The sequence below is a fragment of the Elephantulus edwardii genome, unplaced genomic scaffold (assembly GCF_000299155.1).
Source record: "Elephantulus edwardii isolate Elephantulus edwardi_28Jun2011 unplaced genomic scaffold, EleEdw1.0 scaffold00173, whole genome shotgun sequence".
NCBI classification, from domain to species: domain Eukaryota; kingdom Metazoa; phylum Chordata; class Mammalia; order Macroscelidea; family Macroscelididae; genus Elephantulus; species Elephantulus edwardii.
In genome coordinates, this window is record NW_006399923.1 from 1,394,110 (window position 1) to 1,403,219 (window position 9,110).

The following is a 9,110-nucleotide window of genomic DNA, read 5'->3' on the forward strand; positions in this document are numbered from 1 at the left end:
ACCCCCCCCCCCCCCACCCCAGTCCACTTCACTATTCAGCTTTCATTCTGGACACTTGTCCAGACAATAATATCTAATCGTATATTCCACCTAAACAGCTCTCTCCCTCATCTGTTTCAGTGCAGTATCCAGCTCTAATTCTATAACTATTTGTATTCCTCTATTGTTCATAGGCTTTTCAGAAGCCCGCCATTTAAGAGGTGAATGGCCAATCCTGCTTCCTGATCTGTCTTTATCTGGGAGTTCTATTAAAACCTGTCCTCTGTGGGCTTCCTGGCCTTTGACACACCAGTGGCACAGTTTTCAGCACCGCAGCTTTCACAAGTTACTTCCATACAGCAAACTCACAGGTAAGGGCTATATTAAGAAGAACAATGATTAACAAGGCAAGGAAGCAGGAGTGTCATCCACTTCCTAAACATGCCTCCAGAAACTCTACGAACTTTGATAAATGACGATAGTTATAGAAAGGCTTCAGGCCTTTTTTTCATAGGGTCACTATAAGTCATGCTAGACTCAACTTCAATCAACAACAACAATCTTACATACTTCAGATACAAAGTAATTAGAAAGATGAATATATTTCCTTCAGTAAAATAAACTGACATAAATATCTATATATCATCTATACATCTCTATATATATCTCACTGTTTAGAAAGTTCAAACTGTGAATCCTAGCACCAGTTCTAAGAGAAGACTTTATCTCTCTTGTAGTTCCGGAGAAAAGTCCTTTTCTCTGAGCAGCTATTCCTGGATAATTTTCTTGTGGTTTAGTAGCTATGTTCTGAATGAAGATGGTAGACAAGGAATCAATAATATCTCTTTTCTTTGGTAATCCTGACTTGATCAAAGCCACAAGCATGCTTGAATATAAATAACAAAAAAGGGAGTAGAGTTTCTAACTGAATGTATTTGAGGGAAGAGGTTTCAAAAATGCTTACTTATGTTTCTGAAGTTAAAATGACAATTTAAAATTCTATGCTGATTTACAGAGTTGTGAGTGATAGGATATTTTCCATATACATGCAAAGAAGACCAGTTAATATGAGTATTACTCAAATATATGCACCAATAACTAAAGCCAAAGGGGAGAAAGTGAAGATTTGCAGTCCTAAATTAATCTAATATGAAAAAAAGATGCATCAATGTTAATGACTGAAATGTGAACACTGGAAACAATGAAGAAAGAATATAAGTGAGAAAGTATGGAGTTGGTAATAGATATGATGAAGGAAATAGAATTATTGAATTTTGTATGCTTAATGACTTATTCATTGTAAATATGCATTTTTTTATTTTTAGTTTCTCTTGGCTTCAGTAGAAAATTCACATACATTTTGTTTCACGCTTTCCTTCATTCACATTATGTTTCATTCAGTCATTCCCACATATTGTGTTCTATAAAATTAATCATCATTGAACTATGCCCACAATTACCTAGTCTTTTCACATCCCTGCTCGATCTGTCCCATTTCCTTTATCCTCTCTCTACCCACTAAATTGTGTGATCCTGTGATTTCCACACTACTCATCCTCACACCCCTGCTCCCACCCTATCCATCCTTGAAACCCTATACATATTTTACTAGTTATTATTTTATTTTATAATAATGATCTTATGCAGTATTTGTCCTTACAAGGCTAAGTTCACTCACTATAATGATCCTTCACGTTTCTCTCAAGATACCTCTATAAAAAAACACCACACACACACACACACACACAGAAAGAGAGAGAGAGAGGGGGAATAAAGCACAAATGATAACTTTACACATAAACATCACCAGATGAACTACTTAAGAAGAATATGACGTCCCCTTTTCCTGACGAATCAGGGTGAAGTCTCTCTCAGGGAGGAGTGATAGGGAATGGCAAAGGACACAATGACAAAGGGGATTAATCAGAACTGGCTTTGACAAGTACTGTGGCAATTGGACAGTTAAAATGGACTGTCAAGGAGGGGGAAAAAAAGAACGAAATGGGGAGGAGGGTAGAGAAAATAGTGCAACAGTGAACGAATGAAAACCCCAACTCTCTGTAAATGTTCATTAAAATTAATAAAATTTAATAATTTTAAAAAAACAAAACACTTTTGTTGTTATGTGCTGTCGAGTATGACACGTATCAACACTATGAACAACAGATCTGAGCTCTATCCTCTCCTGTGCCATCCTCACACTTTCTGACACTCTAGAGCCCAGTGGGTCAGTCACTGTGTCAATTCACCTGACTGGGGATCTTCCTCTCCTTTGCGGACTCTCAGATTTTCTGAACATCATGCTACTCTCCAAGGAATAGCTCTTGCTTGGAACATGGATGAAGCGTGTGAAGTGAAGTTTTACCATCTTTACCTCCAAGAATCGCTCTAGCTGTATTTTCTCCAAGACATATATTTACTCTTTTGGCAGTCCACTGACTTTTTCGTTTTCTTCCCCCAAACCACACATCAAAGCATAAATTCTTGTTGTGTCACATCCTTAGTCATTGTTCAGCTCTCAGATGCCTAGAAAGTGATTAGAAAGACCATGATTTGAATCAGACATACGTACTCCTCAAACTGGCATCATTACTCCTCAATAATTTGGATAGCCAATAGTCTGACTGCAGATTTTAGTAGCTCAATATGTCTCCTGATCTCCTGACTGTTGATAACAAGGTGGAATTTGATTAAGATGAAGTTGTTAATATTTTTAATAATTCCTCCATATATCATGATTCTGTCAATAGGTCCAGTAGTAAGAATTTATTTTTTCTTGACATTGACATGCAGTCCATACTGAAGGGCATATTCTTTGATCTTTCACATTGAGTGCTTCAAATCCCCTTCACCTTTAGCAAGCAAGCTTGTGTGATCTGCACAACACAGGTTATTGATGTCTTCCTCCAAACTTGATGCCACATTATTCTTCATAGACCCAAATTCTTAAAATGCTATCAGTAATATCACATGCAAGCAAAATGCTGCAGAAGATCCAGTTCAAAAACAAAAACAAAAACAAAAACCAAAAAAAAAACCCAAAAACAGAACAATTATTCGTATACCTTGTTTCATTCATGTACATAGTTTTATACTAAATGTACATGAATAAAACAATATTTATGAATAACTGTATAAAAGTGAGTGATGGTATAAATAATAATAATTTTTAAACATAAAGAAATTTTTAAAAAACCCACAAAATAAGAACCAGCTAGAACACTGTATAGATAGGAAACTTCCAGAAGTTAAAGAAGGATTTAGAAGAGGCTGTGGCACCAGGGGTAACACTACTGATGTCAGATGGATCTTGGCTCAAAGTAAAGAATACCAGAAGAGTGTCTTTTTATGACTATTTAAAGGTATTTGGCTCTGTGGGTTGTAACAAGTTACGGGTAACATTGAGAAGAATGGAAATTCCAGAGCATATAATTGTGCTTATGTGAAATCAACACCTAGACCAATAGGCTGTTATACACACACAGAACAAGTGAGAACTATTTGTTTTAAAATTAAGTAGAGGTGTGCACAAAGATATAATCTTTAGAAGGTCCATGCATCAATTTTATCCTCTTTTGATTGTGCATTTCTGGTTGTACTTGGCAGTCTCTTTATACCTTGGGCTAGTGCTTCTAAACTTGATCCCATTTTGTCTCGTATGAACGTTATAGCTTTGGGCTTTACTTCCAGGTCTGTAATCCACCTTGAGCTGATTTGATTTTTGTGTATGGTGTGAGATGTGGGTCCTGTTTCAGCTTTCTGCAGGTGGAAGTGCAGTTTTGTTGAAGAGGTTATCATTTCCCCATTTGATAGCTTTGATTTCCTTGTTGAATATCAGTTGACCATAGATAGTTGGGTTTATTTCTGGGTTCGCAATTCAGTTCCATTGGTCGATGTGCCTGTAATTGTACCGGTATCATGCTGTCCTGGTTACCTCTGCTGTGTAGTAGGTTTTGAAGTCAAGGAGTGCTATGCCTCCAACCTCATTTTAGTTTCTCAGAAGTGCTTTTCTTATTCAGGGTCTCTTGTCTCTCCAAATAAATTTGATAATTTCCCTTTCATGCTCCTTGAAAAATGAATTTGGTACCTGGATTGGGATTGCATTGAACATATAGATTGCCTTTGGCAGGATTATCATTTTCACCATAGTGAGTCTTCCTATCCATGAATAGGGGACATTTTTCCATTTTTTTCAGGTGTTATTTTGTCTTTCAGAAATTCTCTGTAGTTTTCTTTGTACAGGTCTCTTGTATCTCTAGTTATATTCACTCCCAAGTACTTCAATTTGTGCTTGGCTGTTGTAAATGCTATTGCTTTCTTTATTTCCATCTCTGGGTTCTCTTTGTTACTATAGAGGAATCTTATTGATTTTGGGATATTGATCTTATATCCTGCCATTCTACTAAATTGGCTTATAACTCTAACAGTTGGGGTTTATTTTGTTTTTTGTTTGTTGTTGTTGTTGAGTCATTGAAGTTTTCTGTGAATACTATCATATCATCTGTATATGTTGTTGTTGTTATGTGCCGTCGAGTCGCTTGTGACTCATAGTGACCCTACGCACAATAGCACTAAACTCTGCTCTGTCCTGTGCCAATCACACTGTCTCCAACACACCCATCCCGATTACCCCAGTCACTGAATCAATCCACCTCATAGAGGGCCTTTCTCTCCTGCACCATCCCTCCACTCTCCCAAGCATGATGTCCCTCTCCAAGGATCGGTCCCTCCTTACTGCTTGTCCAAAGTATGGTAGGCAGAGCCTCAGAATCCTTGCCTCCAAGGGGCAGTCCATTTTAAACCTCTCCAGGATGACTCTGTTTTCCTAGAAATCCATGGTACCCTCAATAATCTTCTCCAGCGCCACAGCTCAAAGGGCATCAATTCTTCTTCTATTCTCCCTACACATTGTCCAACTCTCTGATGCATAACAAGTGATAGCAAAGATCATGGCCTGTATCAGACGCACCTTAGTCTCCAGAGAGATACCATTGCTCTTCAGAACTTTGGAAAGGTCCCTAACAGCACACTTTCCCATAGTAATACCTCTTTTAATTTCCTGGCTACTGCTGCCAAGAGTGTTGACTGTGGAGCCAAGCAAAAAGCTGTGAACAATCTCAATCTCTTCACCATTCATCTGCATGTAGTGAAACTTTAACCATTTCTTTGCTGATCTGGATGCCTTTTATTTCCTTCTCTTGTTGTATTGCCCTATCAAGCACTTCCAATAAAATATTGAAAAGAAACAGACTGAGAACAAAAATTTGGTAACCATCTCAGAAGAGTCTTATAACAAAAGTTTTCAGAATACTCCTGTGCTTCCTCAAGGAAAAGACTTATAACGCAGTTACAAAATGAACAGAACCATGGAAAGTATTTTCACAGAGGAAGATATTCGAATGGCAAACAGACACATGAAGAAATGCTCCAAATCACTGACAATAAAAGAGATGCAAATCAAAACCACAATGAGGCACCATCTCACTCCAGTAACATTGGCAAAGCCTTACAGGGCAGCAAGTAATAGATGTTGGAGAGGATGTGATGAGAAAGGAACTCTTATACATTGCTGGTGGGATCGTAAAATGGTGCAGTCATTCTGGAAGGCAGTTTGGCACTTCCTCAAAAAGCTGAACATAGAAATTCCATATGACTCAGCTATTCCACTACTTGTAATATACCTTGAGAATATGAGAACTGAGGCACAAATAGAGATTTGTACACCAATGTTCACAGCAGCATTATTGTAAGAACATAGAAACAGCCCAGATTGCCAACCACAAATGAATGGACTGAGAAATTATTGTACATTCACACAATGGAATACTATGCAGCATGCAGGAGTAATGACTTTGTAAATTATTACCTAACTTGGCAGGGACTGGAGAACATTATGCTGAGTGAGCTAACTCAGTCCCACAAGGAAAAATATTGTGTAAAACCATTACTGTAGAATGAGTATAAGGATCCAGGAGGGGTGGGAGAGATTGGAAGCAGAGGGATTTGGATGTACAAGGGGAAGAGGGAATTTATCATTGGGTTGTAAAATTTGATGGGGGGAGGTTGAAGGAAATTGAAAGAATTTCTTTGAATTTGTATTCTAGTTTTGTAAATAAACTGTTGTTGTTGTTGTTGTTGTTATGTGTCGTCGAGTCGCTTGCGACTCATAGCGACCCTATGTACTAGTCAGAAAAAAAAAATAAAATTAAGAAGAGACTGTATTAGGGTTGCATTCTCCATCCATACCTGTTTAATCTGTATGCTGAGAAAATTATTCAAAAGAATCACTGTTGTTGTTGTTGTTGTTATGTGTCATTGGGCCATCTGACTCATAGCCATCCTGTGTACAATAGTTCTGAACTCTGCTCTATCCTGAGCCAATATTACTGCCTTGACATACTTCATTATCCAGATATTATGTCATTCCATCTCATCTGTGGTCTTCCTCTCTTGATATTTCCCTTTATCTAATGACTAATCCTTTCTAAGTGACAAAAGTATTTGAGACAAAGAGAGCTTGGTTTAATTCTTTGCAAGACACATCTGTTTGTCCTTTTAGCACTCCATGGTACATTCAAGACTCTTCTCCATGCCTACAACTCAAAGGCATCAATTTTTTATGTCATTCTTAGTCATCTTCTGGTCTTTGATGAGTAACAAGTAATTGCAAATACTGTGACCTTATTCAGACACTCCTTAGTCCCTAAACTGATATCATTTCTCTTTAGCATTTTGGAGAGGTCTCTGATAGAAGAATTTCCTAATGCAATAGATGTTTTGTTTTTGTTTTTTTATTTCTTGACTGCTGGTGGCAAAAGTATTAGTTGTGGAGCTCAATAAGCTGAAATTGTTAAACTCAATATTTTCTCCGTCTTTCATGGTGCTGGCAATTAGCTCAGTAATGAGAATCTTTGTCTTCTTGATGTTGAGCTTCAATCCATATTGAAACTACAGTTCTTAACCTTCTGCAGCAAATACTTCAGGTCCTCTTCAGTTTGGGCAAGCAAGGTTGTGTCATCTGCATCACTTAGGTTGTTTATGAGTCTTCCTCCAATCCTGATACCACATTTTCCTCTTAAGTCCAGACTCTCAAGTGATCTGTTCCACATATCGATTGAAAAAGTGTAGAGAAAGACATGCTCCCATGCCTTATTTTCTTGCTCTTTTGAGATGATTTCTTCCTGTTCCAAGCATAGGTTTCACATGAATATAGTATAAGTGTTCTAGGATTCAAATTTTTTTCTCAAGGTTAGCCATAATTTGCTGTGATCCACACAGTCCCTACTTGACTTAAATAAAGAAAAATGTGTATCAGGGTTCTATTTTTTCCCCTCCATACTTGTTCAATTTTTATGTGGAGTAATTAATTCAATAAGCTGAAATTTATCAAGAAAAAATGTGGCCTCGGAATCAGAGGAAGACTCACCAAAAACCTGTGTTATGCAGATGGCACATGTTTGTTTTCTGAATGTAAGTAGAACTTGAAAAGCTTATTGCAGAAAGACGTAGACTACAGCACTGGTGCTCCTGAAATATCCCTTTGCTGTCCACGTGTAATGTATTTTCTGATCTCATATCTAAATAAGACTAGATTTCATGATCTCAGATATAAATTCAGCCTCTTCTCAATCTCATGATTATTTTTTTCGTAGACTATATTAAAACATGTCTTAATTGTTCTTCCTGTTTCTACATCATTCTTCTAAAATTAGCCATCCTCGTTTCTGTCTACTGACCTAAGCTTTATAAAATGCAAAACTTGTCTTTCTCTGTCTTTGCATAAACTTTGAAATGTCACACTTTTGTTCACTGAGTTAATAAAGTTCCCAGAATTTGCTTATTTACCTATTATCATTTTATTTTACTTTTCTCCATCACCTTTCCCCCTCCACTTAAAAATTCCCAAAGCTACGTAGATCCTCTACATGATGCTTTTCTTCATCCATGTCTTTGCTCTGACATTAGATCTTGTGTGGCTTCTCTTAGAAATGCTACTGTAATATTTTAGAACCCTGGAGAAGCTTCATTTTTATCTGTTTAGATTTTACTGACATTTCCCAAGTACCACTGCGATCCTTTCATTTATTCCATATAGTGTATGGTTTGGGGATAGTAAATTTCATGTTTATGAAATATTAATCATGACCCAAAGATTTTGAGAGTCAACAACTATATTTTAACTTCCTTTCTTCACAATTCTAATAATAAAGGTACATAAAACACCCCATCTTCAACAACTTATGTGACATGTATATGAGTACTGTTGTTGTTGTTATTGTTGTTAGGTGTCATTGAGTCACCTGTGACACATAGCAACCTTTTTGTACAACAGCCTGCCCGGTCATAAGCTTGTCTCACTAATTCTGACACACCAACCTCTATGGCTCCAGTCACTATATCAATCCGTCTCATCTGGGGTCTTTCTCTCTAGAGCTGTCCCTCCACTCCTCCTAAGTATGATGCTCTTCTTCAAGGTCTCATCCCTCTTGGTCACGTGCCTAAAGTGTATGAGAGAGAATTTCAAAATCTTATCCTCCAAGGATAAAGTTGGTTTCATCTTCTCCAAGACAGACCTATTTGTTTTCTTGGAGTTTCTTCATATATTCAAGACTCTTCTCCAGCATCACTATAATATGAATAAAATAGTAATATTCAATGCAGGCTTACTTTACTCTTTCTATTTCTAAAACTTTTGAATCATTCCACAGTTTTATAAAGTTTTCTAGATCATTGTAGTCCCAGCCTTTTAAGATTATCCATAGATAAATATGTTGCATCGATGGATTTTTTTTTCTTCTCTAATGATTAGCTAAACATTATTCCTCATTACTGCATTTTTTAAAGATTCTTTTAGCACCCTAACATGAAACTGTCACTTTATACCTTTTAACTTTTTCATTCTGAAATATGAGTCTTCTAGATGCAATGGGAATCTTGTCTCTGAAATTACACTTACTCATGAATATTGAATTGCAGGCAAATAATTATCCAGAAGAACAGTATATTTATGTATTTAACTCTCAAGACAGGTTCTAGTTTCTCAGGATTGTTTTATTTTTTGTTTCATACTCTCCATTTCTACATAAATTCTATAGGATACATATTAAATAAAAATATCATAATTTATAAAT